The 26777-nt window shown below is 45.9% G+C and overlaps 7 non-coding genes across 7 annotated transcripts; all 7 read left to right on the top strand.

Moving 5' to 3' along the window:
• Positions 1-4910: 4910 nt before the first annotated feature.
• LOC143777330 (U2 spliceosomal RNA) lies at positions 4911-5110 on the top strand. Its single transcript, XR_013216103.1, has one exon. It is a non-coding gene; the product is annotated as a U2 spliceosomal RNA (small nuclear RNA).
• Positions 5111-5974: 864 nt separating this feature from the next.
• On the top strand, positions 5975-6174 carry LOC143777329 (U2 spliceosomal RNA). Its single transcript, XR_013216102.1, has one exon. It is a non-coding gene; the product is annotated as a U2 spliceosomal RNA (small nuclear RNA).
• A 7518-nt stretch (positions 6175-13692) lies between these two features.
• On the top strand, positions 13693-13892 carry LOC143777328 (U2 spliceosomal RNA). The gene has a single exon (XR_013216101.1). It is a non-coding gene; the product is annotated as a U2 spliceosomal RNA (small nuclear RNA).
• An 866-nt stretch (positions 13893-14758) lies between these two features.
• Positions 14759-14958, top strand: LOC143777363 (U2 spliceosomal RNA). Its single transcript, XR_013216120.1, has one exon. It is a non-coding gene; the product is annotated as a U2 spliceosomal RNA (small nuclear RNA).
• Positions 14959-15823: 865 nt separating this feature from the next.
• Positions 15824-16023, top strand: LOC143777386 (U2 spliceosomal RNA). Its single transcript, XR_013216134.1, has one exon. It is a non-coding gene; the product is annotated as a U2 spliceosomal RNA (small nuclear RNA).
• A 6723-nt stretch (positions 16024-22746) lies between these two features.
• On the top strand, positions 22747-22946 carry LOC143777327 (U2 spliceosomal RNA). The gene has a single exon (XR_013216100.1). It is a non-coding gene; the product is annotated as a U2 spliceosomal RNA (small nuclear RNA).
• Positions 22947-23811: 865 nt separating this feature from the next.
• Positions 23812-24011, top strand: LOC143777326 (U2 spliceosomal RNA). Its single transcript, XR_013216099.1, has one exon. It is a non-coding gene; the product is annotated as a U2 spliceosomal RNA (small nuclear RNA).
• Positions 24012-26777: the final 2766 nt, after the last annotated feature.

Here is a 26777-nt window from a genome sequence, read left to right as displayed (position 1 = left end):
GAATAGGCAAGGGCAACAACAACCCGCTGGCCCGGGAACAGCAGGGCTTAGCCCGAGCACAAACATCACAAGACTGCACAAAAATACGTACATCTCGAGACAAGGAAGGCCACCAGAAGGACCTAGACACCAGATCCCTGGTGCCAAAAATTCCAGGATGACCTGCCAACGCGGAAGAGTGAACCTCCGAAATAACTCTACTGGTCCAGTCATCAGGGACAAACAATCTACCAGGCGGACAGCGATCAGGCCTATCCACCTGAAACTCCTGCAAAGAGCGCCGCAGGTCTGGGGAGACAGCTGACAATATCACCCCATCCTTCAGGATGCCAGTAGGTTCGGAATCACCAGGCGAGTCAGGCTCAAAACTCCTAGAGAGGGCATCCGCCCTCACATTCTTAGACCCAGGCAGATATGAAACCACAAAGTTAAATCGAGAGAAAAACAACGACCAGCGCGCCTGTCTAGGATTCAGACGCCTGGCTGACTCAAGATAAATTAGATTTTTGTGGTCAGTCAAGACCACCACCTGGTGTCTAGCACCCTCAAGCCAATGACGCCACTCCTCAAATGCCCACTTCATGGCCAAGAGCTCCCGATTTCCAACATCATAATTTCGCTCAGCGGGCGAAAACTTTCGAGAGAAAAACGCACATGGTCTCATCACTGAGCAGTCAGGACCTTTCTGCGACAAAACTGCACCTGCTCCGATCTCGGAAGCATCTACTTCAACCTGGAACGGGAGCGAAACATCAGGCTGGCGCAACACAGGAGCAGAAGAAAAGCGGCGCTTAAGCTCCCGAAAGGCCTCCACAGCCGCAGAGGACCAATTAGCAACATCAGCACCCTTCTTGGTCAAATCAGTCAAAGGTTTAGCAATGGCAGAAAAACCCGCTATGAATCGGCGATAGAAATTAGCAAATCCCAAGAATTTCTGAAGACTCTTTAGAGAAGTAGGTTGTACCCAATCACAAATAGCCTGAACCTTAACAGGGTCCATCTCCATAGATGAAGGGGAAAAAATATATCCCAAAAAGGAAATTCTCTGAACCCCAAAAATACACTTTGAGCCCTTCACAAATAGAGAATTAGCTCGTAAAACCTGAAAAACTCTCCTGACCTGTTGAACATGAGATTCCCAGTCCTCCGAAAAAATCAAAATATCATCCAAATACACAATCATAAATTTATCCAGATATTCACGGAAAATATCGTGCATAAAGGACTGAAAAACGGAAGGGGCATTCGCGAGACCGAAAGGCATTACCAAATACTCAAAATGGCCTTCAGGCGTATTAAATGCGGTCTTCCACTCATCCCCCTGCTTAATCCGCACCAAATTATACGCACCACGTAGATCGATCTTAGTGAACCACTTCGCCCCCTTTATACGAGCAAAAAGATCAGTCAGTAAAGGTAACGGATACTGGTATTTAACTGTAATCTTATTCAGAAGTCGATAGTCGATACAAGGTCTCAATGAACCATCCTTTTTACCCACAAAGAAAAACCCTGCCCCCAGTGGAGACAAAGAGGGGCGAATATGACCCTTTTCCAAAGATTCTCTGATATACTCCCGCATAGCAGTATGTTCAGGTACAGACAAATTAAACAAGCGACCCTTAGGAAATTTACTACCGGGAATCAACTCAATAGCGCAGTCACACTCTCTGTGAGGAGGGAGAGAATCAGTTTTAGGCTCCTGAAAGACATCATAAAAATCTGACAGAAATGCTGGGATCTCAGAGGGAGTAGATGAAGAAATGGGAACCAAAGGTGCATCCCCATGAATCCCCTGACATCCCCAGCTCAGCACAGACATTGATCTCCAGTCCAAGACTGGATTATGAATTTGTAACCATGGTAATCCAAGTACTAATACGTCGTGTAGATTATATAACACAAGGAAACGAATAATCTCCTGATGGTCTGGGGACAGATGCATAGTCACTTGTGTCCAATATTGTGGTTTATTGCTAGCCAAAGGTGTAGAATCAATACCCTTTAAGGGAATAGAAACCTCCAGAGGCTCTAAATCAAACCCACAACGCTTGGCAAAGGACCAATCCATGAGACTCAGAGCGGCGCCAGAATCCACATAAGCATCCACAGTAACAGATGATAAAGTACAAATCAATGTCACGGACAAAAGAAATTTAGACTGCAAGGTACCCATAGAAAAAGATTTATCAACCTTTTTATCAACCTTCTTTATGCGTTTAGAGCATGCTGATATAACATGAGCTGGATCTCCACAATAGAAGCACAACCCATTTTTGCGCCTGTAATTCTGTCGTTCGCCTCTAGACAATACACTATCGCATTGCATATGCTCTGGTGCCTTTTCAGAGGTCACCGCCAAATGATGCACAGGTTTTTGCTCAGAAGATACCGCCATATGGTGCACAGGTTTTTGCTCAGAAGATACCGCCATATGGTGCACAGGTCTTTGCTCAAAAGATACCGCCATATGGTGCACAGATTTTTGCTCAGAAGATACCGCCATATGGTGCACAGATTTGCGCTCCCGTAAACGCCGATCAATCTGGATAGCCAATTTCATGGCATCATTCAGACCTGTAGGCACAGGGAACCCCACCATGACATCCTTCACGGCATCAGAGAGACCTTCTCTGAAATTAGCTGCTAGAGCGCACTCATTCCATTTAGTAAGCACCGACCATTTACGAAATTTTTGGCAGTATATCTCAGCTTCATCTTGCCCTTGAGAAAGAGCTATCAAGGCTTTCTCAGCCAAAATCTCTAAATTAGGTTCTTCATAAAGCAACCCCAAAGCCAGAAAAAACGCATCTACATTTAATAACGCAGGATCCCCTGGCGACAATGCAAATGCCCAACTTTGTGGGTCACCCCGCAATAGAGAAATAACAATTTTAACCTGTTGCGCAGGATCACCAGCAGAGTGAGATTTCAGAGACAAAAACAATTTACAATTCTCTCTGAAATTCAAAAAACGGGATCTGTCTCCGGTAAAAAATTCAGGCATAGGGATCTTAGGTTCAGACATTGGAGCACGTATAACAAAATCTTGTAAGTTCTGGACCTTTGTAGCCAGGTTATTCAGACCTGCAACCAAACTCTGTGGATCCATGATTCAAACAGGTGTAACCAAAGCCATTCAGAGATTAAGAGGAGAGGAAAAAAAAAAAAGGCTGAAGACTGCAGTTTAAAGGGAACCTGTCACCACGTTTTTGGAAGATGGGATAAAAATAGCGTTAAATAGGGGCAGAGGTGGGCATTACATTAGTGTGTTTGTTATGCGTTTATTACCCACCTAAGTTGCCGAAATACCTTTGCAAAGTCTCCGTTTTCGCCTGTCAATCAGGCTGGTCTGGTCAAAAGGGCGTCTTGTCTTCCCCCAGATTTTGCGTAGTTTTCCGTTGGTGGCGTAGTGGTGTGCGCATGCCCAAAGTCCTGAATCCTCTGCCAGGGGATTTAAAAGCGCGCTGTTCGTTTTCATTGGTGATCGGTGGGCGCGGCCATCTTCCTTTGGCCGCGCGTGCGCAGAAGCGGCGCTCTGCTGGCCGCGGCTTCAGGAAAATGGCCGCGGGATGCCGCGCGTGCGCAGATGGATATCGCGGCGGCCATTTTCCTGAAGCCGCGGCCAGCAGAGCGCCGCTTCTGCGCACGCGCGGCCAAAGGAAGATGGCCGCGCCCACCGATCACCAATGAAAACGAACAGCGCGCTCTTTTAAATCCCCTGGCAGAGGATTCGGGACCTTGGGCATGCGCACACCACTACGCCACCAACGGAAAACTACGCAAAATCTGGGGGAAGACAACGCCCTTTTGACCAGACCAGCCTGATTGACAGGCGAAAACGGAGACTTTGCAAAGGTATTTCGGCAACTTAGGTGGGTAATAAACGCATAACAAACACACTAATGTAACGCCCACCTCTGCCCCTATTTAACGCTATTTTTATCCCATCTTCCAAAAACGTGGTGACAGGTTCCCTTTAAGCAAGGAGTACAAATAAGCACTAAGGTGCACTTTCCAAACACAGAAGGAAAAAAAACCTTTTCATATCCTTTCCTGCTTTAGTGCATAGTTTTAACACATGAGGTCCGGCCAAACTGTTATGATTTTCCCAATGGCAGGGAAATCAAAATAACAACGGACTAGCTCTCGGGTGATGGGAACTAAAGTGACCGTGACCTGAACCTGACACAACACTGGAAGTAGCCGGGGAGTGTTTCCTACGATGCCCTAGACACCACGCGCCAGCCGGAGATCTAACTACCCCTATCAGAGGAATATACAGGCCTGCCTTACCTCCAGAGATGAACCCCAAAAGGAGATAGCAGCCCTCCACAGATATTGACGGTGAGTCAAGAGGAAAAGACATACGTAGGATGAACAGCAGATTTAGCACAGTGAGGTCCGCTTACTAGATAGCAGAAGTACAGGAAAGAGTCACTTCACGGTCAACTTCAAAACACTACTCAAAAACACCATCCTGAAATTACTTTAAAACTCCAGTGACAACTCATGCCACTGGAGTGGCAATTCCAGTCCACGAGAGCTTCCAGCTACAGAGAGTCACATTGCAAATAGCTGGACAAAAATAGAATAAACTAGAAACAAAATTCAACTTAGCTGAACAGGATCTTGAGGCAGGAGAATGCAACAGAATGCTACTGATACATTGTTGGCCGGCATCAGACCAGCAGCCAAGCAGCCTTAAATAGGAAACTCCCCTAATGGGTGTCAACAGGTGATCAAGGATAGAAGAAGGCAAATAAGTGGCACTACCATAAAACACCACCGGGGGAGCCCACAAACAGAATTCACAACAGTCTTCCCTGCGGCACTCTTTTTGCTCTGTCTCCACAATGGGTGTCAGTTTTAGGCCTAGGTGCGTCAGAAGTGGCAAACCATTTCTGGTTATCGTTTCTCGGCCTTATGCATCCGTCGTCGCCGCCGCTCAAGATGTAGTGTAGTATCTGTTCTTATCAGTTTAATATCTGATACGTCCCCTATCCATATTAAATGGATTTTTAGCCCAGGGAGCTGGAAATGGAGCTTGCTCTGTCCACTCCACGCATTGACTCGTTATTGCAGTATCTCCGGGAACACTGCGCTCCTTCTCTGATCCGGTTTCCAAAAACAGATTGCATTGAAATCAGCGCAAGTTGTCTTTTAACCCTTTATGTGAATACTTTTCAGTGTCAGCGAAGCACATTTCAGATGCCAAATGTAGCATTTTGCTTGATTTCACTTGACCATTTGCAACATTTTGTGTGCCTTGCCTGGCCTTGCTTTCACCTATGTATGTCAAGCATTGTATTGCATTCAATATGCAATCAGTCAGTCAATCAATTTGTCTTTACTGGTTGCTGCAACAGGTGTGTTGAGATGTAGGCCTGTATTAGGCCTTTCTTACAGTGTTGCAAATATACTGTGCCATCTACAAAATTAGGCCCTGCTGTCAGTACTTGGCGGCGTTTCAATTGAAGTATCCAATGAGTAGTTCTGCCATACATACCGCATTTGTGACCGCCGCATGAATTCTTTTGTAAACCATTGTCTCCCTCTTGTGGACCACCGACTTCCAAATGTGGTGTATTATATGTATTTGAAAAAAAAAGGAAAACTGGTGTCTGTGCTGATCTTGAATCTGCTTGTCTTCTCCATCTACACCTGTGTGAGTATTCCAATGCTTTTGACCAACCAGGTGCGCTGCCTGCAGTAGATAGAATCTTAGCACGGAACATTCATGTGCAGTCACAATGGGGATGGAGGGTGTGGTCAAAGTAGGCGGAGTTATGCAGATTCAAAACGCGTCGTCCACAGCTTGAACAGACGCACACACACACAGCAGAACTGTCATTGAGAATGCATCCCAGCGTTTCTGGAAATGTCTTCCCTGCGGCACTCTTTTTGCTCTGTCTCCACAATGGGTGTCAGTTTTAGGCCTAGGTGCGTCAGAAGTGGCAAACCATTTCTGGTTATCGTTTCTCGGCCTTATGCATCCGTCGTCGCCGCCGCTCAAGATGTAGTGTAGTATCTGTTCTTATCAGTTTAATATCTGATACGTCCCCTATCCATATTAAATGGATTTTTAGCCCAGGGAGCTGGAAATGGAGCTTGCTCTGTCCACTCCACGCATTGACTCGTTATTGCAGTATCTCCGGGAACACTGCGCTCCTTCTCTGATCCGGTTTCCAAAAACAGATTGCATTGAAATCAGCGCAAGTTGTCTTTTAACCCTTTATGTGAATACTTTTCAGTGTCAGCGAAGCACATTTCAGATGCCAAATGTAGCATTTTGCTTGATTTTACTTGACCATTTGCAACATTTTGTGTGCCTTGCCTGGCCTTGCTTTCACCTATGTATGTCAAGCATTGTATTGCATTCAATATGCAATCAGTCAGTCAATCAATTTGTCTTTACTGGTTGCTGCAACAGGTGTGTTGAGATGTAGGCCTGTATTAGGCCTTTCTTACAGTGTTGCAAATATACTGTGCCATCTACAAAATTAGGCCCCTGCTGTCAGTACTTGGCGGCGTTTCAATTGAAGTATCCAATGAGTAGTTCTGCCATACATACCGCATTTGTGACCGCCGCATGAATTCTTTTGTAAACCATTGTCTCCCTCTTGTGGACCACCGACTTCCAAATGTGGTGTATTATATGTATTTGAAAAAAAAAGGAAAACTGGTGTCTGTGCTGATCTCGAATCTGCTTGTCTTCTCCATCTACACCTGTGTGAGTATTCCAATGCTTTTGACCAACCAGGTGCGCTGCCTGCAGTAGATAGAATCTTAGCACGGAACATTCATGTGCAGTCACAATGGGGATGGAGGGTGTGGTCAAAGTAGGCGGAGTTATGCAGATTCAAAACGCGTCGTGCACAGCTTGAACAGACGCACACACACACAGCAGAACTGTCATTGAGAATGCATCCCAGCGTTTCTGGAAATGTCTTCTGTTATGATTTTCCCAATGGCAGGGAAATCAAAATAACAACGGACTAGCTCTCGGGTGATGGGAACTAAAGTGACCGTGACCTGAACCTGACACAACACTGGAAGTAGCCGGGGAGTGTTTCCTACGATGCCCTAGACACCACGCGCCAGCCGGAGATCTAACTACCCCTATCAGAGGAATATACAGGCCTGCCTTACCTCCAGAGATGAACCCCAAAAGGAGATAGCAGCCCTCCACAGATATTGACGGTGAGTCAAGAGGAAAAGACATACGTAGGATGAACAGCAGATTTAGCACAGTGAGGTCCGCTTACTAGATAGCAGAAGTACAGGAAAGAGTCACTTCACGGTCAACTTCAAAACACTACTCAAAAACACCATCCTGAAATTACTTTAAAACTCCAGTGACAACTCATGCCACTGGAGTGGCAATTCCAGTCCACGAGAGCTTCCAGCTACAGAGAGTCACATTGCAAATAGCTGGACAAAAATAGAATAAACTAGAAACAAAATTCAACTTAGCTGAACAGGATCTTGAGGCAGGAGAATGCAACAGAATGCTACTGATACATTGTTGGCCGGCATCAGACCAGCAGCCAAGCAGCCTTAAATAGGAAACTCCCCTAATGGGTGTCAACAGGTGATCAAGGATAGAAGAAGGCAAATAAGTGGCACTACCATAAAACACCACCGGGGGAGCCCACAAACAGAATTCACAACAGTACCCCCCCCTTAAGGAGGGGGCACCGAACCCTCACCAGAACCACCAGGGCGATCTGGATGAGCACTATGAAATGCACGAACCAAATCAGGAGCATGAACATCAGATGCTGTCACCCAAGAATTATCCTCCTGACCATAGCCTTTCCACTTAACCAGATACTGAAGTTTCCGTCTGGAAACACGGGAGTCCAAGATCTTTTCCACCACATACTCCAACTCACCCTCAACCAGCACAGGAGCAGGAGGATCAGCAGACGGAACAACCGGCACCTCATACCTCCGCAACAATGACCGATGAAAAACATTATGAATAGTAAAAGATGCTGGGAGGTCCAAACGAAAGGACACAGGATTGAGAACCTCCAGAATCCTATAAGGGCCGATAAACCGAGGCTTAAACTTAGGAGACGAGACCTTCATAGGAACAAATCGAGAAGACAACCAAACCAGGTCCCCAACACAAAGACGAGGACCGACACGCCGATGACGATTAGTGAACTGTTGAGTCTTCTCCTGGGACAACTTCAGATTGTCCACAACCTGTCCCCAAATCTGATGCATTCTATCAACCACAGCATCTACTCCAGGACAATCCGAAGACTCCAATTGACCGGACGAAAAGCGAGGGTGAAACCCTGAATTACAAAAAAATGGAGAAACCAAAGTGGCAGAACTGGCCCGATTGTTAAGGGCAAACTCTGCCAATGGCAAAAAATCAAGCCAATCGTCCTGATCAGCGGACACAAAACACCTCAAGTAAGTCTCCAAGGTCTGATTAGTACGCTCAGTCTGGCCATTAGTCTGAGGATGGAATGCAGACGAAAAAGACAAGTCGATGCCCATCCTGGCACAGAACGCCCGCCAAAATCTAGACACAAACTGAGTACCCCTGTCAGACACTATATTCTCAGGAATACCATGCAAACGCACAACATTCTGAAAAAATAGAGGGACCAGCTCAGAGGAGGAGGGCAATTTGGGCAAAGGTACCAAGTGAACCATCTTGGAAAAACGGTCACACACCACCCAGATGACGGACATCCTACGAGAAACAGGAAGGTCAGAAATAAAGTCCATAGAGATGTGCGTCCAAGGCCTCTTAGGAATAGGCAAGGGCAACAACAACCCGCTGGCCCGGGAACAGCAGGGCTTAGCCCGAGCACAAACATCACAAGACTGCACAAAAATACGTACATCTCGAGACAAGGAAGGCCACCAGAAGGACCTAGACACCAGATCCCTGGTGCCAAAAATTCCAGGATGACCTGCCAACGCGGAAGAGTGAACCTCCGAAATAACTCTACTGGTCCAGTCATCAGGGACAAACAATCTACCAGGCGGACAGCGATCAGGCCTATCCACCTGAAACTCCTGCAAAGAGCGCCGCAGGTCTGGGGAGACAGCTGACAATATCACCCCATCCTTCAGGATGCCAGTAGGTTCGGAATCACCAGGCGAGTCAGGCTCAAAACTCCTAGAGAGGGCATCCGCCCTCACATTCTTAGACCCAGGCAGATATGAAACCACAAAGTTAAATCGAGAGAAAAACAACGACCAGCGCGCCTGTCTAGGATTCAGACGCCTGGCTGACTCAAGATAAATTAGATTTTTGTGGTCAGTCAAGACCACCACCTGGTGTCTAGCACCCTCAAGCCAATGACGCCACTCCTCAAATGCCCACTTCATGGCCAAGAGCTCCCGATTTCCAACATCATAATTTCGCTCAGCGGGCGAAAACTTTCGAGAGAAAAACGCACATGGTCTCATCACTGAGCAGTCAGGACCTTTCTGCGACAAAACTGCACCTGCTCCGATCTCGGAAGCATCTACTTCAACCTGGAACGGGAGCGAAACATCAGGCTGGCGCAACACAGGAGCAGAAGAAAAGCGGCGCTTAAGCTCCCGAAAGGCCTCCACAGCCGCAGAGGACCAATTAGCAACATCAGCACCCTTCTTGGTCAAATCAGTCAAAGGTTTAGCAATGGCAGAAAAACCCGCTATGAATCGGCGATAGAAATTAGCAAATCCCAAGAATTTCTGAAGACTCTTTAGAGAAGTAGGTTGTACCCAATCACAAATAGCCTGAACCTTAACAGGGTCCATCTCCATAGATGAAGGGGAAAAAATATATCCCAAAAAGGAAATTCTCTGAACCCCAAAAATACACTTTGAGCCCTTCACAAATAGAGAATTAGCTCGTAAAACCTGAAAAACTCTCCTGACCTGTTGAACATGAGATTCCCAGTCCTCCGAAAAAATCAAAATATCATCCAAATACACAATCATAAATTTATCCAGATATTCACGGAAAATATCGTGCATAAAGGACTGAAAAACGGAAGGGGCATTCGCGAGACCGAAAGGCATTACCAAATACTCAAAATGGCCTTCAGGCGTATTAAATGCGGTCTTCCACTCATCCCCCTGCTTAATCCGCACCAAATTATACGCACCACGTAGATCGATCTTAGTGAACCACTTCGCCCCCTTTATACGAGCAAAAAGATCAGTCAGTAAAGGTAACGGATACTGGTATTTAACTGTAATCTTATTCAGAAGTCGATAGTCGATACAAGGTCTCAATGAACCATCCTTTTTACCCACAAAGAAAAACCCTGCCCCCAGTGGAGACAAAGAGGGGCGAATATGACCCTTTTCCAAAGATTCTCTGATATACTCCCGCATAGCAGTATGTTCAGGTACAGACAAATTAAACAAGCGACCCTTAGGAAATTTACTACCGGGAATCAACTCAATAGCGCAGTCACACTCTCTGTGAGGAGGGAGAGAATCAGTTTTAGGCTCCTGAAAGACATCATAAAAATCTGACAGAAATGCTGGGATCTCAGAGGGAGTAGATGAAGAAATGGGAACCAAAGGTGCATCCCCATGAATCCCCTGACATCCCCAGCTCAGCACAGACATTGATCTCCAGTCCAAGACTGGATTATGAATTTGTAACCATGGTAATCCAAGTACTAATACGTCGTGTAGATTATATAACACAAGGAAACGAATAATCTCCTGATGGTCTGGGGACAGATGCATAGTCACTTGTGTCCAATATTGTGGTTTATTGCTAGCCAAAGGTGTAGAATCAATACCCTTTAAGGGAATAGAAACCTCCAGAGGCTCTAAATCAAACCCACAACGCTTGGCAAAGGACCAATCCATGAGACTCAGAGCGGCGCCAGAATCCACATAAGCATCCACAGTAACAGATGATAAAGTACAAATCAATGTCACGGACAAAAGAAATTTAGACTGCAAGGTACCCATAGAAAAAGATTTATCAACCTTTTTATCAACCTTCTTTATGCGTTTAGAGCATGCTGATATAACATGAGCTGGATCTCCACAATAGAAGCACAACCCATTTTTGCGCCTGTAATTCTGTCGTTCGCCTCTAGACAATACACTATCGCATTGCATATGCTCTGGTGCCTTTTCAGAGGTCACCGCCAAATGATGCACAGGTTTTTGCTCAGAAGATACCGCCATATGGTGCACAGGTTTTTGCTCAGAAGATACCGCCATATGGTGCACAGGTCTTTGCTCAAAAGATACCGCCATATGGTGCACAGATTTTTGCTCAGAAGATACCGCCATATGGTGCACAGATTTGCGCTCCCGTAAACGCCGATCAATCTGGATAGCCAATTTCATGGCATCATTCAGACCTGTAGGCACAGGGAACCCCACCATGACATCCTTCACGGCATCAGAGAGACCTTCTCTGAAATTAGCTGCTAGAGCGCACTCATTCCATTTAGTAAGCACCGACCATTTACAAAATTTTTGGCAGTATATCTCAGCTTCATCTTGCCCTTGAGAAAGAGCTATCAAGGCTTTCTCAGCCAAAATCTCTAAATTAGGTTCTTCATAAAGCAACCCCAAAGCCAGAAAAAACGCATCTACATTTAATAACGCAGGATCCCCTGGCGACAATGCAAATGCCCAACTTTGTGGGTCACCCCGCAATAGAGAAATAACAATTTTAACCTGTTGCGCAGGATCACCAGCAGAGTGAGATTTCAGAGACAAAAACAATTTACAATTCTCTCTGAAATTCAAAAAACGGGATCTGTCTCCGGTAAAAAATTCAGGCATAGGGATCTTAGGTTCAGACATTGGAGCACGTATAACAAAATCTTGTAAGTTCTGGACCTTTGTAGCCAGGTTATTCAGACCTGCAACCAAACTCTGTGGATCCATGATTCAAACAGGTGTAACCAAAGCCATTCAGAGATTAAGAGGAGAGGAAAAAAAAAAAAGGCTGAAGACTGCAGTTTAAAGGGAACCTGTCACCACGTTTTTGGAAGATGGGATAAAAATAGCGTTAAATAGGGGCAGAGGTGGGCATTACATTAGTGTGTTTGTTATGCGTTTATTACCCACCTAAGTTGCCGAAATACCTTTGCAAAGTCTCCGTTTTCGCCTGTCAATCAGGCTGGTCTGGTCAAAAGGGCGTCTTGTCTTCCCCCAGATTTTGCGTAGTTTTCCGTTGGTGGCGTAGTGGTGTGCGCATGCCCAAAGTCCTGAATCCTCTGCCAGGGGATTTAAAAGAGCGCGCTGTTCGTTTTCATTGGTGATCGGTGGGCGCGGCCATCTTCCTTTGGCCGCGCGTGCGCAGAAGCGGCGCTCTGCTGGCCGCGGCTTCAGGAAAATGGCCGCGGGATGCCGCGCGTGCGCAGATGGATATCGCGGCGGCCATTTTCCTGAAGCCGCGGCCAGCAGAGCGCCGCTTCTGCGCACGCGCGGCCAAAGGAAGATGGCCGCGCCCACCGATCACCAATGAAAACGAACAGCGCGCTCTTTTAAATCCCCTGGCAGAGGATTCGGGACCTTGGGCATGCGCACACCACTACGCCACCAACGGAAAACTACGCAAAATCTGGGGGAAGACAACGCCCTTTTGACCAGACCAGCCTGATTGACAGGCGAAAACGGAGACTTTGCAAAGGTATTTCGGCAACTTAGGTGGGTAATAAACGCATAACAAACACACTAATGTAACGCCCACCTCTGCCCCTATTTAACGCTATTTTTATCCCATCTTCCAAAAACGTGGTGACAGGTTCCCTTTAAGCAAGGAGTACAAATAAGCACTAAGGTGCACTTTCCAAACACAGAAGGAAAAAAAACCTTTTCATATCCTTTCCTGCTTTAGTGCATAGTTTTAACACATGAGGTCCGGCCAAACTGTTATGATTTTCCCAATGGCAGGGAAATCAAAATAACAACGGACTAGCTCTCGGGTGATGGGAACTAAAGTGACCGTGACCTGAACCTGACACAACACTGGAAGTAGCCGGGGAGTGTTTCCTACGATGCCCTAGACACCACGCGCCAGCCGGAGATCTAACTACCCCTATCAGAGGAATATACAGGCCTGCCTTACCTCCAGAGATGAACCCCAAAAGGAGATAGCAGCCCTCCACAGATATTGACGGTGAGTCAAGAGGAAAAGACATACGTAGGATGAACAGCAGATTTAGCACAGTGAGGTCCGCTTACTAGATAGCAGAAGTACAGGAAAGAGTCACTTCACGGTCAACTTCAAAACACTACTCAAAAACACCATCCTGAAATTACTTTAAAACTCCAGTGACAACTCATGCCACTGGAGTGGCAATTCCAGTCCACGAGAGCTTCCAGCTACAGAGAGTCACATTGCAAATAGCTGGACAAAAATAGAATAAACTAGAAACAAAATTCAACTTAGCTGAACAGGATCTTGAGGCAGGAGAATGCAACAGAATGCTACTGATACATTGTTGGCCGGCATCAGACCAGCAGCCAAGCAGCCTTAAATAGGAAACTCCCCTAATGGGTGTCAACAGGTGATCAAGGATAGAAGAAGGCAAATAAGTGGCACTACCATAAAACACCACCGGGGGAGCCCACAAACAGAATTCACAACAGTCTTCCCTGCGGCACTCTTTTTGCTCTGTCTCCACAATGGGTGTCAGTTTTAGGCCTAGGTGCGTCAGAAGTGGCAAACCATTTCTGGTTATCGTTTCTCGGCCTTATGCATCCGTCGTCGCCGCCGCTCAAGATGTAGTGTAGTATCTGTTCTTATCAGTTTAATATCTGATACGTCCCCTATCCATATTAAATGGATTTTTAGCCCAGGGAGCTGGAAATGGAGCTTGCTCTGTCCACTCCACGCATTGACTCGTTATTGCAGTATCTCCGGGAACACTGCGCTCCTTCTCTGATCCGGTTTCCAAAAACAGATTGCATTGAAATCAGCGCAAGTTGTCTTTTAACCCTTTATGTGAATACTTTTCAGTGTCAGCGAAGCACATTTCAGATGCCAAATGTAGCATTTTGCTTGATTTCACTTGACCATTTGCAACATTTTGTGTGCCTTGCCTGGCCTTGCTTTCACCTATGTATGTCAAGCATTGTATTGCATTCAATATGCAATCAGTCAGTCAATCAATTTGTCTTTACTGGTTGCTGCAACAGGTGTGTTGAGATGTAGGCCTGTATTAGGCCTTTCTTACAGTGTTGCAAATATACTGTGCCATCTACAAAATTAGGCCCTGCTGTCAGTACTTGGCGGCGTTTCAATTGAAGTATCCAATGAGTAGTTCTGCCATACATACCGCATTTGTGACCGCCGCATGAATTCTTTTGTAAACCATTGTCTCCCTCTTGTGGACCACCGACTTCCAAATGTGGTGTATTATATGTATTTGAAAAAAAAAGGAAAACTGGTGTCTGTGCTGATCTTGAATCTGCTTGTCATCTCCATCTACACCTGTGTGAGTATTCCAATGCTTTTGACCAACCAGGTGCGCTGCCTGCAGTAGATAGAATCTTAGCACGGAACATTCATGTGCAGTCACAATGGGGATGGAGGGTGTGGTCAAAGTAGGCGGAGTTATGCAGATTCAAAACGCGTCGTGCACAGCTTGAACACACGCACACACACACACAGCAGAACTGTCATTGAGAATGCATCCCAGCGTTTCTGGAAATGTCTTCCCTGCGGCACTCTTTTTGCTCTGTCTCCACAATGGGTGTCAGTTTTAGGCCTAGGTGCGTCAGAAGTGGCAAACCATTTCTGGTTATCGTTTCTCTGCCTTATGCATCCGTCGTCGCCGCCACTCAAGATGTAGTGTAGTATCTGTTCTTATCAGTTTAATATCTGATACGTCCCCTATCCATATTAAATGGATTTTTAGCCCAGGGAGCTGGAAATGGAGCTTGCTCTGTCCACTCCACGCATTGACTCGTTATTGCAGTATCTCCGGGAACACTGCGCTCCTTCTCTGATCCGGTTTCCAAAAACAGATTGCATTGAAATCAGCGCAAGTTGTCTTTTAACCCTTTATGTGAATACTTTTCAGTGTCAGCGAAGCACATTTCAGATGCCAAATGTAGCATTTTGCTTGATTTCACTTGACCATTTGCAACATTTTGTGTGCCTTGCCTGGCCTTGCTTTCACCTATGTATGTCAAGCATTGTATTGCATTCAATATGCAATCAGTCAGTCAATCAATTTGTCTTTACTGGTTGCTGCAACAGGTGTGTTGAGATGTAGGCCTGTATTAGGCCTTTCTTACAGTGTTGCAAATATACTGTGCCATCTACAAAATTAGGCCCCTGCTGTCAGTACTTGGCGGCGTTTCAATTGAAGTATCCAATGAGTAGTTCTGCCATACATACCGCATTTGTGACCGCCGCATGAATTCTTTTGTAAACCATTGTCTCCCTCTTGTGGATCACCGACTTCCAAATGTGGTGTATTATATGTATTTGAAAAAAAAAGGAAAACTGGTGTCTGTGCTGATCTCGAATTCGCTTGTCTTCTCCATCTACACCTGTGTGAGTATTCCAATGCTTTTGACCAACCAGGTGCGCTGCCTGCAGTAGATAGAATCTTAGCACGGAACATTCATGTGCAGTCACAATGGGGATGGAGGGTGTGGTCAAAGTAGGCGGAGTTATGCAGATTCAAAACGCGTCGTGCACAGCTTGAACACACGCACACACACACAGCAGAACTGTCATTGAGAATGCATCCCAGCGTTTCTGGAAATGTCTTCCCTGCGGCACTCTTTTTGCTCTGTCTCCACAATGGGTGTCAGTTTTAGGCCTAGTTGCGTCAGAAGTGGCAAACCGTTTCTGGTTATCGTTTCTCGGCCTTATGCATCCGTCGTCGTCGCCGCTCAATATGTAGTGTAGTATCTGTTCTTATCAGTTTAATATCTGATACGTCCCCTATCCATATTAAATGGATTTTTAGCCCAGGGAGCTGGAAATGGAGCTTGCTCTGTCCACTCCACGCATTGACTCGTTATTGCAGTATCTCCGGGAACACTGCGCTCCTTCTCTGATCCGGTTTCCAAAAACAGATTGCATTGAAATCAGCGCAAGTTGTCTTTTAACCCTTTATGTGAATACTTTTCAGTGTCAGCGAAGCACATTTCAGATGCCAAATGTAGCATTTTGCTTGATTTCACTTGACCATTTGCAACATTTTGTGTGCCTTGCCTGGCCTTGCTTTCACCTATGTATGTCAAGCATTGTATTGCATTCAATATACAATCAGTCAGTCAATCAATTTGTCTTTACTGGTTGCTGCAACAGGTGTGTTGAGATGTAGGCCTGTATTAGGCCTTTCTTACAGTGTTGCAAATATACTGTGCCATCTACAAAATTAGGCCCTGCTGTCAGTACTTGGCGGCGTTTCAATTGAAGTATCCAATGAGTAGTTCTGCCATACATACCGCATTTGTGACCGCCGCATGAATTCTTTTGTAAACCATTGTCTCCCTCTTGTGGACCACCGACTTCCAAATGTGGTGTATTATATGTATTTGAAAAAAAAGGAAAACTGGTGTCTGTGCTGATCTTGAATCTGCTTGTCATCTCCATCTACACCTGTGTGAGTATTCCAATGCTTTTGACCAACCAGGTGCGCTGCCTGCAGTAGATAGAATCTTAGCACGGAACATTCATGTGCAGTCACAATGGGGATGGAGGGTGTGGTCAAAGTAGGCGGAGTTATGCAGATTCAAAACGCGTCGTGCACAGCTTGAACAGACGCACACACACACAGCAGAACTGTCATTGAGAATGCATCCCAGCGTTTCTGGAAATGTCTTCTGTTATGATTTTCCCAATGGCAGGGAAATCAAAATAACAACGGACTAGCTCTCGGGTGATGGGAACTAAAGTGACCGTGACCTGAACCTGACACAACACTGGAAGTAGCCGGGGAGTGTTTCCTACGATGCCCTAGACACCACGCGCCAGCCGGAGATCTAACTACCCCTATCAGAGGAATATACAGGCCTGCCTTACCTCCAGAGATGAACCCCAAAAGGAGATAGCAGCCCTCCACAGATATTGACGGTGAGTCAAGAGGAAAAGACATACGTAGGATGAACAGCAGATTTAGCACAGTGAGGTCCGCTTACTAGATAGCAGAAGTACAGGAAAGAGTCACTTCACGGTCAACTTCAAAACACTACTCAAAAACACCATCCTGAAATTACTTTAAAACTCCAGTGACAACTCATGCCACTGGAGTGGCAATTCCAGTCCACGAGAGCTTCCAGCTACAGAGAGTCACATTGCAAATAGCTGGACAAAAATAGAATAAACTAGAAACAAAATTCAACTTAGCTGAACAGGATCTTGAGGCAGGAGAATGCAACAGAATGCTACTGATACATTGTTGGCCGGCATCAGACCAGCAGCCAAGCAGCCTTAAATAGGAAACTCCCCTAATGGGTGTCAACAGGTGATCAAGGATAGAAGAAGGCAAATAAGTGGCACTACCATAAAACACCACCGGGGGAGCCCACAAACAGAATTCACAACAGTACCCCCCCCTTAAGGAGGGGGCACCGAACCCTCACCAGAACCACCAGGGCGATCTGGATGAGCACTATGAAATGCACGAACCAAATCAGGAGCATGAACATCAGATGCTGTCACCCAAGAATTATCCTCCTGACCATAGCCTTTCCACTTAACCAGATACTGAAGTTTCCGTCTGGAAACACGGGAGTCCAAGATCTTTTCCACCACATACTCCAACTCACCCTCAACCAGCACAGGAGCAGGAGGATCAGCAGACGGAACAACCGGCACCTCATACCTCCGCAACAATGACCGATGAAAAACATTATGAATAGTAAAAGATGCTGGGAGGTCCAAACGAAAGGACACAGGATTGAGAACCTCCAGAATCCTATAAGGGCCGATAAACCGAGGCTTAAACTTAGGAGACGAGACCTTCATAGGAACAAATCGAGAAGACAACCAAACCAGGTCCCCAACACAAAGACGAGGACCGACACGCCGATGACGATTAGTGAACTGTTGAGTCTTCTCCTGGGACAACTTCAGATTGTCCACAACCTGTCCCCAAATCTGATGCATTCTATCAACCACAGCATCTACTCCAGGACAATCCGAAGACTCCAATTGACCGGACGAAAAGCGAGGGTGAAACCCTGAATTACAAAAAAATGGAGAAACCAAAGTGGCAGAACTGGCCCGATTGTTAAGGGCAAACTCTGCCAATGGCAAAAAATCAAGCCAATCGTCCTGATCAGCGGACACAAAACACCTCAAGTAAGTCTCCAAGGTCTGATTAGTACGCTCAGTCTGGCCATTAGTCTGAGGATGGAATGCAGACGAAAAAGACAAGTCGATGCCCATCCTGGCACAGAACGCCCGCCAAAATCTAGACACAAACTGAGTACCCCTGTCAGACACTATATTCTCAGGAATACCATGCAAACGCACAACATTCTGAAAAAATAGAGGGACCAGCTCAGAGGAGGAGGGCAATTTGGGCAAAGGTACCAAGTGAACCATCTTGGAAAAACGGTCACACACCACCCAGATGACGGACATCCTACGAGAAACAGGAAGGTCAGAAATAAAGTCCATAGAGATGTGCGTCCAAGGCCTCTTAGGAATAGGCAAGGGCAACAACAACCCGCTGGCCCGGGAACAGCAGGGCTTAGCCCGAGCACAAACATCACAAGACTGCACAAAAATACGTACATCTCGAGACAAGGAAGGCCACCAGAAGGACCTAGACACCAGATCCCTGGTGCCAAAAATTCCAGGATGACCTGCCAACGCGGAAGAGTGAACCTCCGAAATAACTCTACTGGTCCAGTCATCAGGGACAAACAATCTACCAGGCGGACAGCGATCAGGCCTATCCACCTGAAACTCCTGCAAAGAGCGCCGCAGATCTGGGGAGACAGCTGACAATATCACCCCATCCTTCAGGATGCCAGTAGGTTCGGAATCACCAGGCGAGTCAGGCTCAAAACTCCTAGAGAGGGCATCCGCCCTCACATTCTTAGACCCAGGCAGATATGAAACCACAAAGTTAAATCGAGAGAAAAACAACGACCAGCGCGCCTGTCTAGGATTCAGACGCCTGGCTGACTCAAGATAAATTAGATTTTTGTGGTCAGTCAAGACCACCACCTGGTGTCTAGCACCCTCAAGCCAATGACGCCACTCCTCAAATGCCCACTTCATGGCCAAGAGCTCCCGATTTCCAACATCATAATTTCGCTCAGCGGGCGAAAACTTTCGAGAGAAAAACGCACATGGTCTCATCACTGAGCAGTCAGGACCTTTCTGCGACAAAACTGCACCTGCTCCGATCTCGGAAGCATCTACTTCAACCTGGAACGGGAGCGAAACATCAGGCTGGCGCAACACAGGAGCAGAAGAAAAGCGGCGCTTAAGCTCCCGAAAGGCCTCCACAGCCGCAGAGGACCAATTAGCAACATCAGCACCCTTCTTGGTCAAATCAGTCAAAGGTTTAGCAATGGCAGAAAAACCCGCTATGAATCGGCGATAGAAATTAGCAAATCCCAAGAATTTCTGAAGACTCTTTAGAGAAGTAGGTTGTACCCAATCACAAATAGCCTGAACCTTAACAGGGTCCATCTCCATAGATGAAGGGGAAAAAATATATCCCAAAAAGGAAATTCTCTGAACCCCAAAAATACACTTTGAGCCCTTCACAAATAGAGAATTAGCTCGTAAAACCTGAAAAACTCTCCTGACCTGTTGAACATGAGATTCCCAGTCCTCCGAAAAAATCAAAATATCATCCAAATACACAATCATAAATTTATCCAGATATTCACGGAAAATATCGTGCATAAAGGACTGAAAAACGGAAGGGGCATTCGCGAGACCGAAAGGCATTACCAAATACTCAAAATGGCCTTCAGGCGTATTAAATGCGGTCTTCCACTCATCCCCCTGCTTAATCCGCACCAAATTATACGCACCACGTAGATCGATCTTAGTGAACCACTTCGCCCCCTTTATACGAGCAAAAAGATCAGTCAGTAAAGGTAACGGATACTGGTATTTAACTGTAATCTTATTCAGAAGTCGATAGTCGATACAAGGTCTCAATGAACCATCCTTTTTACCCACAAAGAAAAACCCTGCCCCCAGTGGAGACAAAGAGGGGCGAATATGACCCTTTTCCAAAGATTCTCTGATATACTCCCGCATAGCAGTATGTTCAGGTACAGACAAATTAAACAAGCGACCCTTAGGAAATTTACTACCGGGAATCAACTCAATAGCGCAGTCACACTCTCTGTGAGGAGGGAGAGAATCAGTTTTAGGCTCCTGAAAGACATCATAAAAATCTGACAGAAATGCTGGGATCTCAGAGGGAGTAGATGAAGAAATGGGAACCAAAGGTGCATCCCCATGAATCCCCTGACATCCCCAGCTCAGCACAGACATTGATCTCCAGTCCAAGACTGGATTATGAATTTGTAACCATGGTAATCCAAGTACTAATACGTCGTGTAGATTATATAACACAAGGAAACGAATAATCTCCTGATGGTCTGGGGACAGATGCATAGTCACTTGTGTCCAATATTGTGGTTTATTGCTAGCCAAAGGTGTAGAATCAATACCCTTTAAGGGAATAGAAACCTCCAGAGGCTCTAAATCAAACCCACAACGCTTGGCAAAGGACCAATCCATGAGACTCAGAGCGGCGCCAGAATCCACATAAGCATCCACAGTAACAGATGATAAAGTACAAATCAATGTCACGGACAAAAGAAATTTAGACTGCAAGGTACCCATAGAAAAAGATTTATCAACCTTTTTATCAACCTTCTTTATGCGTTTAGAGCATGCTGATATAACATGAGCTGGATCTCCACAATAGAAGCACAACCCATTTTTGCGCCTGTAATTCTGTCGTTCGCCTCTAGACAATACACTATCGCATTGCATATGCTCTGGTGCCTTTTCAGAGGTCACCGCCAAATGATGCACAGGTTTTTGCTCAGAAGATACCGCCATATGGTGCACAGGTTTTTGCTCAGAAGATACCGCCATATGGTGCACAGGTCTTTGCTCAAAAGATACCGCCATATGGTGCACAGATTTTTGCTCAGAAGATACCGCCATATGGTGCACAGATTTGCGCTCCCGTAAACGCCGATCAATCTGTATAGCCAATTTCATGGCATCATTCAGACCTGTAGGCACAGGGAACCCCACCATGACATCCTTCACGGCATCAGAGAGACCTTCTCTGAAATTAGCTGCTAGAGCGCACTCATTCCATTTAGTAAGCACCGACCATTTACGAAATTTTTGGCAGTATATCTCAGCTTCATCTTGCCCTTGAGAAAGAGCTATCAAGGCTTTCTCAGCCAAAATCTCTAAATTAGGTTCTTCATAAAGCAACCCCAAAGCCAGAAAAAACGCATCTACATTTAATAACGCAGGATCCCCTGGCGACAATGCAAATGCCCAACTTTGTGGGTCACCCCGCAATAGAGAAATAACAATTTTAACCTGTTGCGCAGGATCACCAGCAGAGTGAGATTTCAGAGACAAAAACAATTTACAATTCTCTCTGAAATTCAAAAAACGGGATCTGTCTCCGGTAAAAAATTCAGGCATAGGGATCTTAGGTTCAGACATTGGAGCACGTATAACAAAATCTTGTAAGTTCTGGACCTTTGTAGCCAGGTTATTCAGACCTGCAACCAAACTCTGTGGATCCATGATTCAAACAGGTGTAACCAAAGCCATTCAGAGATTAAGAGGAGAGGAAAAAAAAAAAGGCTGAAGACTGCAGTTTAAGCAAGGAGTACAAATAAGCACTAAGGTGCACTTTCCAAACACAGAAGGAAAAAAAAAACCTTTTCATATCCTTTCCTGCTTTAGTGCATAGTTTTAACACATGAGGTCCGGCCAAACTGTTATGATTTTCCCAATGGCAGGGAAATCAAAATAACAATGGACTAGCTCTCGGGTGATGGGAACTAAAGTGACCGTGACCTGAATCTGACACAACACTGGAAGTAGCCGGGGAGTGTTTCCTACGATGCCCTAGACACCACGCGCCAGCCGGAGATCTAACTACCCCTATCAGAGGAATATACAGGCCTGCCTTACCTCCAGAGATGAACCCCAAAAGGAGATAGCAGCCCTCCACAGATATTGACGGTGAGTCAAGAGGAAAAGACATACGTAGGATGAACAGCAGATTTAGCACAGTGAGGTCCGCTTACTAGATAGCAGAAGTACAGGAAAGAGTCACTTCACGGTCAACTTCAAAACACTACTCAAAAACACCATCCTGAAATTACTTTAAAACTCCAGTGACAACTCATGCCACTGGAGTGGCAATTCCAGTCCACGAGAGCTTCCAGCTACAGAGAGTCACATTGCAAATAGCTGGACAAAAATAGAATAAACTAGAAACAAAATTCAACTTAGCTGAACAGGATCTTGAGGCAGGAGAATGCAACAGAATGCTACTGATACATTGTTGGCCGGCATCAGACCAGCAGCCAAGCAGCCTTAAATAGGAAACTCCCCTAATGGGTGTCAACAGGTGATCAAGGATAGAAGAAGGCAAATAAGTGGCACTACCATAAAACACCACCGGGGGAGCCCACAAACAGAATTCACAACAGTCTTCCCTGCGGCACTCTTTTTGCTCTGTCTCCACAATGGGTGTCAGTTTTAGGCCTAGGTGCGTCAGAAGTGGCAAACCATTTCTGGTTATCGTTTCTCGGCCTTATGCATCCGTCGTCGCCGCCGCTCAAGATGTAGTGTAGTATCTGTTCTTATCAGTTTAATATCTGATACGTCCCCTATCCATATTAAATGGATTTTTAGCCCAGGGAGCTGGAAATGGAGCTTGCTCTGTCCACTCCACGCATTGACTCGTTATTGCAGTATCTCCGGGAACACTGCGCTCCTTCTCTGATCCGGTTTCCAAAAACAGATTGCATTGAAATCAGCGCAAGTTGTCTTTTAACCCTTTATGTGAATACTTTTCAGTGTCAGCGAAGCACATTTCAGATGCCAAATGTAGCATTTTGCTTGATTTCACTTGACCATTTGCAACATTTTGTGTGCCTTGCCTGGCCTTGCTTTCACCTATGTATGTAAAGCATTGTATTGCATTCAATATGCAATCAGTCAGTCAATCAATTTGTCTTTACTGGTTGCTGCAACAGGTGTGTTGAGATGTAGGCCTGTATTAGGCCTTTCTTACAGTGTTGCAAATATACTGTGCCATCTACAAAATTAGGCCCCTGCTGTCAGTACTTGGCGGCGTTTCAATTGAAGTATCCAATGAGTAGTTCTGCCATACATACCGCATTTGTGACCGCCGCATGAATTCTTTTGTAAACCATTGTCTCCCTCTTGTGGACCACCGACTTCCAAATGTGGTGTATTATATGTATTTGAAAAAAAAAGGAAAACTGGTGTCTGTGCTGATCTCGAATCTGCTTGTCTTCTCCATCTACACCTGTGTGAGTATTCCAATGCTTTTGACCAACCAGGTGCGCTGCCTGCAGTAGATAGAATCTTAGCACGGAACATTCATGTGCAGTCACAATGGGGATGGAGGGTGTGGTCAAAGTAGGCGGAGTTATGCAGATTCAAAACGCGTCGTGCACAGCTTGAACACACGCACACACACACAGCAGAACTGTCATTGAGAATGCATCCCAGCGTTTCTGGAAATGTCTTCCCTGCGGCACTCTTTTTGCTCTGTCTCCACAATGGGTGTCAGTTTTAGGCCTAGGTGCGTCAGAAGTGGCAAACCATTTCTGGTTATCGTTTCTCGGCCTTATGCATCCGTCGTCGCCGCCGCTCAAGATGTAGTGTAGTATCTGTTCTTATCAGTTTAATATCTGATACGTCCCCTATCCATATTAAATGGATTTTTAGCCCAGGGAGCTGGAAATGGAGCTTGCTCTGTCCACTCCACGCATTGACTCGTTATTGCAGTATCTCCGGGAACACTGCGCTCCTTCTCTGATCCGGTTTCCAAAAACAGATTGCATTGAAATCAGCGCAAGTTGTCTTTTAACCCTTTATGTGAATACTTTTCAGTGTCAGCGAAGCACATTTCAGATGCCAAATGTAGCATTTTGCTTGATTTCACTTGACCATTTGCAACATTTTGTGTGCCTTGCCTGGCCTTGCTTTCACCTATGTATGTCAAGCATTGTATTGCATTCAATATACAATCAGTCAGTCAATCAATTTGTCTTTACTGGTTGCTGCAACAGGTGTGTTGAGATGTAGGCCTGTATTAGGCCTTTCTTACAGTGTTGCAAATATACTGTGCCATCTACAAAATTAGGCCCTGCTGTCAGTACTTGGCGGCGTTTCAATTGAAGTATCCAATGAGTAGTTCTGCCATACATACCGCATTTGTGACCGCCGCATGAATTCTTTTGTAAACCATTGTCTCCCTCTTGTGGACCACCGACTTCCAAATGTGGTGTATTATATGTATTTGAAAAAAAAGGAAAACTGGTGTCTGTGCTGATCTTGAATCTGCTTGTCATCTCCATCTACACCTGTGTGAGTATTCCAATGCTTTTGACCAACCAGGTGCGCTGCCTGCAGTAGATAGAATCTTAGCACGGAACATTCATGTGCAGTCACAATGGGGATGGAGGGTGTGGTCAAAGTAGGCGGAGTTATGCAGATTCAAAACGCGTCGTGCACAGCTTGAACAGACGCACACACACACAGCAGAACTGTCATTGAGAATGCATCCCAGCGTTTCTGGAAATGTCTTCTGTTATGATTTTCCCAATAACAGGGAAATCAAAATAACAACGGACTAGCTCTCGGGTGATGGGAACTAAAGTGACCGTGACCTGAACCTGACACAACACTGGAAGTAGCCGGGGAGTGTTTCCTACGATGCCCTAGACACCACGCGCCAGCCGGAGATCTAACTACCCCTATCAGAGGAATATACAGGCCTGCCTTACCTCCAGAGATGAACCCCAAAAGGAGATAGCAGCCCTCCACAGATATTGACGGTGAGTCAAGAGGAAAAGACATACGTAGGATGAACAGCAGATTTAGCACAGTGAGGTCCGCTTACTAGATAGCAGAAGTACAGGAAAGAGTCACTTCACGGTCAACTTCAAAACACTACTCAAAAACACCATCCTGAAATTACTTTAAAACTCCAGTGACAACTCATGCCACTGGAGTGGCAATTCCAGTCCACGAGAGCTTCCAGCTACAGAGAGTCACATTGCAAATAGCTGGACAAAAATAGAATAAACTAGAAACAAAATTCAACTTAGCTGAACAGGATCTTGATGCAGGAGAATGCAACAGAATGCTACTGATACATTGTTGGCCGGCATCAGACCAGCAGCCAAGCAGCCTTAAATAGGAAACTCCCCTAATGGGTGTCAACAGGTGATCAAGGATAGAAGAAGGCAAATAAGTGGCACTACCATAAAACACCACCGGGGGAGCCCACAAACAGAATTCACAACAGTACCCCCCCCTTAAGGAGGGGGCACCGAACCCTCACCAGAACCACCAGGGCGATCTGGATGAGCACTATGAAATGCACGAACCAAATCAGGAGCATGAACATCAGATGCTGTCACCCAAGAATTATCCTCCTGACCATAGCCTTTCCACTTAACCAGATACTGAAGTTTCCGTCTGGAAACACGGGAATCCAAGATCTTTTCCACCACATACTCCAACTCACCCTCAACCAGCACAGGAGCAGGAGGATCAGCAGACGGAACAACCGGCACCTCATACCTCCGCAACAATGACCGATGAAAAACATTATGAATAGTAAAAGATGCTGGGAGGTCCAAACGAAAGGACACAGGATTGAGAACCTCCAGAATCCTATAAGGGCCGATAAACCGAGGCTTAAACTTAGGAGACGAGACCTTCATAGGAACAAATCGAGAAGACAACCAAACCAGGTCCCCAACACAAAGACGAGGACCGACACACCGATGACGATTAGTGAACTGTTGAGTCTTCTCCTGGGACAACTTCAGATTGTCCACAACCTGTCCCCAAATCTGATGCATTCTATCAACCACAGCATCTACTCCAGGACAATCCGAAGACTCCAATTGACCGGACGAAAAGCGAGGGTGAAACCCTGAATTACAAAAAAATGGAGAAACCAAAGTGGCAGAACTGGCCCGATTGTTAAGGGCAAACTCTGCCAATGGCAAAAAATCAAGCCAATCGTCCTGATCAGCGGACACAAAACACCTCAAGTAAGTCTCCAAGGTCTGATTAGTACGCTCAGTCTGGCCATTAGTCTGAGGATGGAATGCAGACGAAAAAGACAAGTCGATGCCCATCCTGGCACAGAACGCCCGCCAAAATCTAGACACAAACTGAGTACCCCTGTCAGACACTATATTCTCAGGAATACCATGCAAACGCACAACATTCTGAAAAAATAGAGGGACCAGCTCAGAGGAGGAGGGCAATTTGGGCAAAGGTACCAAGTGAACCATCTTGGAAAAACGGTCACACACCACCCAGATGACGGACATCCTACGAGAAACAGGAAGGTCAGAAATAAAGTCCATAGAGATGTGCGTCCAAGGCCTCTTAGGAATAGGCAAGGGCAACAACAACCCGCTGGCCCGGGAACAGCAGGGCTTAGCCCGAGCACAAACATCACAAGACTGCACAAAAATACGTACATCTCGAGACAAGGAAGGCCACCAGAAGGACCTAGACACCAGATCCCTGGTGCCAAAAATTCCAGGATGAC

The sequence above is a fragment of the Ranitomeya variabilis genome, chromosome 5, assembly GCF_051348905.1.
Source record: "Ranitomeya variabilis isolate aRanVar5 chromosome 5, aRanVar5.hap1, whole genome shotgun sequence".
NCBI lineage: Eukaryota > Metazoa > Chordata > Amphibia > Anura > Dendrobatidae > Ranitomeya > Ranitomeya variabilis.
Note: the sequence above shows the minus strand (reverse complement) of the source record. Positions and strands in the feature narration are given on the sequence as shown.